This window comes from Austrofundulus limnaeus, unplaced genomic scaffold (genome assembly GCF_001266775.1).
Source record: "Austrofundulus limnaeus strain Quisiro unplaced genomic scaffold, Austrofundulus_limnaeus-1.0 Scaffold101, whole genome shotgun sequence".
NCBI classification, from domain to species: domain Eukaryota; kingdom Metazoa; phylum Chordata; class Actinopteri; order Cyprinodontiformes; family Rivulidae; genus Austrofundulus; species Austrofundulus limnaeus.
Genome location: NW_013952503.1, coordinates 866,145 through 869,822, shown reverse-complemented (window position 1 = coordinate 869,822; position 3,678 = coordinate 866,145).

Below are 3,678 nucleotides of genomic sequence, written 5' to 3'. Positions count from 1 at the left end.
GGAGTAAGTTTCAGGGGTAACTTAACTCAGGATAACTGCTATCTGGCTTTCTGAAACCAAAAACATGGGGTATGCACCTAGTAACCCCAAAACTTACTCAGGAAATGCATTTACCCTGCTTTCTGAAACGGGGCTGAGTTTGTCATTGTCTGTGTTTATTTTCTTTAATTTTCTAGTGTTTTCAATGTTCCCCTGTGTTGCCCTGCCCTACAGCCCCACCCACACACCTGATCCCTCTTGTGTCTCTCCAGGTGTTTCTGATTGTCTCTTAATTTGTTTGCCTTTAAATATGGTGTCCTGTCCTCAGTCTGTGTCCGTTCATTGTGCTGTTTACCCAGCCAGTGTGGTGCTCTCTGTGTTCCTGTTCCTCCGAGAGTTTTTGAGCTGCCCTGCCAACTTTTTTGTTTAATAAATYTTTTGTTAAACTTTAGATTTTTGCCTGCACCCTGGGATTTTCCCTGCCTGCACCTCACACTGTTGAGTCACAAAATTGCACACAGGTATTTGTAAAAAAAATAAAGTCAGTAGTGCAAAAAAGGTATAAAAGGACAGCTGAAATTTGAATAATTTGCTGAACATGAAGAGAAACTGCAAGAAAAGTATCAATCTGATATCGAGTGTCATTTTGGTATGTTTATATTGATACCCCACCCCATGTGAGATTCATTTTTCTTTTGTGGCACATCTCGTTCTGCATATCAATTTTTGTATTATTTGGACAAAAACAAAACAAAATTTTCAGCAAAAGTAAACTGTTCAAAATATAACTCGCGTTACCAGTTCTCTCCAAGCAGTCTGGCTTCCTCCCACAGACCAAAAACTTGACTGTTAGGTTAATTGGTAACTCTAAATCATCCCTAGGTGTGAGTGAGGGGGTGAGTGGTCGTTTGTCTATGTGTGGTGCTGTGATGGGCTTGCAACCCCGCCCGTCACACAGTGGCTGCAGCAGTGACCCTGAAATGAAGAAGTGGGTATAGATAATGGATGKATGGATGGATTGCCAGTTTTGCTATTAAATCTTTTCATCACAACTTTAGCATCTTTCAGCAAACATTTTCAGCATTAACATTTACACTGCATATCTGCAAGAAAATCAAATCCTCTAGTAAACATTTGACATATCATCTGCCTGTTTCTTGTGTTAAATGTCTCGTTTGTACTGTATTTGTCTATTTCTGTAATCTAACAGCCTGGAACACCAATAAAGAGAATATCCACTTGATTTAACTTTTACTACTTGTCATCATGTGGGAACAGTTGTTGCTGTGAAGCTAAACTCTGGTCAAACGGTTCTGCTCAGCACTCGGAGTCAGAGGATTAATTGACAGCTACCATGCTGTGGACTGTTTTCTGTCTAATCAGGCTCCCGGGGACTGAAGCAGGGTACTGAGTGTTTGAGGAGTCGGATGATTCTCCTGATACTTATTGGCTTTTTGGCCTCCGTCTGTGCCGACTGTGTACTCAGTGTTCTCTGTAAGTATAAACACAACATTTTGCATTTCCCACCCTGCAGCAGGAGCTGTGCTTTCTGCACCGAGCAACAGATTTAGCCTGTAACAATAAGCATGCACGCAAATGAATGCCTTGTATATTTATTCTTAATGTACAAGTTTAATTGCTGCGCATAAAAACAATCTAATTCAGTTTTTGTTATTTTATTATATCTTTTGCCCACAAAACCAGCTCAGCTCACTGTTTTTTCCAAGAGAGATTTGAAAACAAGATTTATTCTGTCTTTTAATTCTTCATTTAACCCCACACTGACTCCATGATGACGAGATCTGTAGGGACCATGCCATCTGCTCCAAGACTCCTTGTTGTTTTCAGGTCGTTATCGCGCCACGTCATGAATTTAGCACTGATTAGACTTCTCACTGTTCGGTGAAAATCCAAACATCTAACACGTCTAACCTCTGAAGCAGTAGATCTCACTGCCTGTCTCCCTGTCTGCAAGCCTCACACAGCTTRTTCTCCTTTTATTTCAACTCAATGYGCTTTTGGACACCTGTAATTGGCAATAGAAAAGATAAAGCACTTTCTCTCCAGTCCAGCGAGGGTCATGTAGTAGAAAAAGCACAAAAGTCCATAATTGTGAAATATTTCTCCTGCAGGGCTGGAGTCTCTTGCAGCTCAGCCTGATAATGGGATGTGAGGACACTTTCTCATTTAAAGCAAACACCATTGCAGGTTGTATGTGCTTGATCTACTACGACCACCAGGCACACATCCACTGTGAACACTTGTTTCATTTGCCCACGCAGAAGCTGTTGAGGGCAAATTTTCATATCTGCAAATTGTCCTTTTTTAAAAATAAGGCAAAAATGGTAGCAGCTGTGTCTGTCACATATTGTAGAACAATTAAAGAGAATATTAGTAATGTTATTTTAGATTGTGAAAGCTAAGCTAAGCTTGTTCCCTTATATGTCAGGGTTTTGAACCAAGATTGTTTTATGATTGCTATCAAGAGATGTTAGAGGGGTCTGAAAACTCAAAAGAAAATAAATCTGATATGGGTTGCTATTGCCTGCAGTGTTGTATACAGTATATTTAGCTGTCAGTGGAGTTAAAGATGACAAAACTTAATTTAGCGGAAGCAAACTGATCTGCTAACAGGTTTTCAAAGTTAGTGCAAAAGCTAATCTGCTAAACTAAAAATATGTTCTGCTATAAGCAGTCAGATGATTAGCAGAACCATGCCCACCACAGATTGTATGAAGCAGCAATCATCATTTCTTTCTAAAAGATCAAATTCAGTGTATTTTTATTTTACATCGTCTCACACACATTTACCATCACAGTATATCCTGCACCTGGTTTCACCTGAGTCTGTGGTTTCAATGACTGCCCAAGAGATGTCATTCATTTTATTAACGTCAGCCCTTTTTTATCTATTCCACTTGAACTCTGATGCATGTGCTAACCACAGTTCAACTTTTACAGTAAATCGAGGTAAAACACTCAACGTCAGGTTAATTTTTTCTTTGCTCAATATCTTTTTAGTGGTTTTTGTGTCAGTGAGTGACCTTCTCTAAGTGAGTTAGACTCAGTTCTGTGGAAACGTTAATCAGATTTACTTAAAAATAGCTTGTGAAAGCAATCATCTTTTTTATTCTTACTAATTTCCTGTCTTTAGCGTGACTCAGCTGTGTTTGACAGTGGAGTCTTCTTTCTCTGAACCTAAACGTTTTCTTATACAACCACACTACTGCAAAGACCAGCTGTTCAAAGCAGGTGGTAATAAAACATACAGGATGTTGGTTTCCTTTTCATTTTTTTGTTACTTTGCAGTGTACAATATATTTTTCAAAGCCAGTAAAGCAAAATCAATGTTTTTGATGTACGTTTGAAGTTACCCCAAATCAWGATGGCTATCATAGTTAAATGAATTCAGCCAACACAAAAATGTCTCCAACTTAGTTAGAATTACAGATATTGACCTAAAACCTGGTGTGGTAGTGGCTGAGATTCACCTCTAACACATGACACTAACAGCTCACTTTATCTGCAGCTCCTCAGCTTTAGGTTTAGAGGTAAGGTGTGAATCAAGTTTTGGTTCAGGTTAGGGTAGTAATGGTTAGTGTTAGGGAAAATGTCTGCATTAGACATAAATACAGTTACAAAAATGAATGGAAGTAAATACAAAGTCCTCAGTTTGATGAAAATACAAGTGTGTGTGTG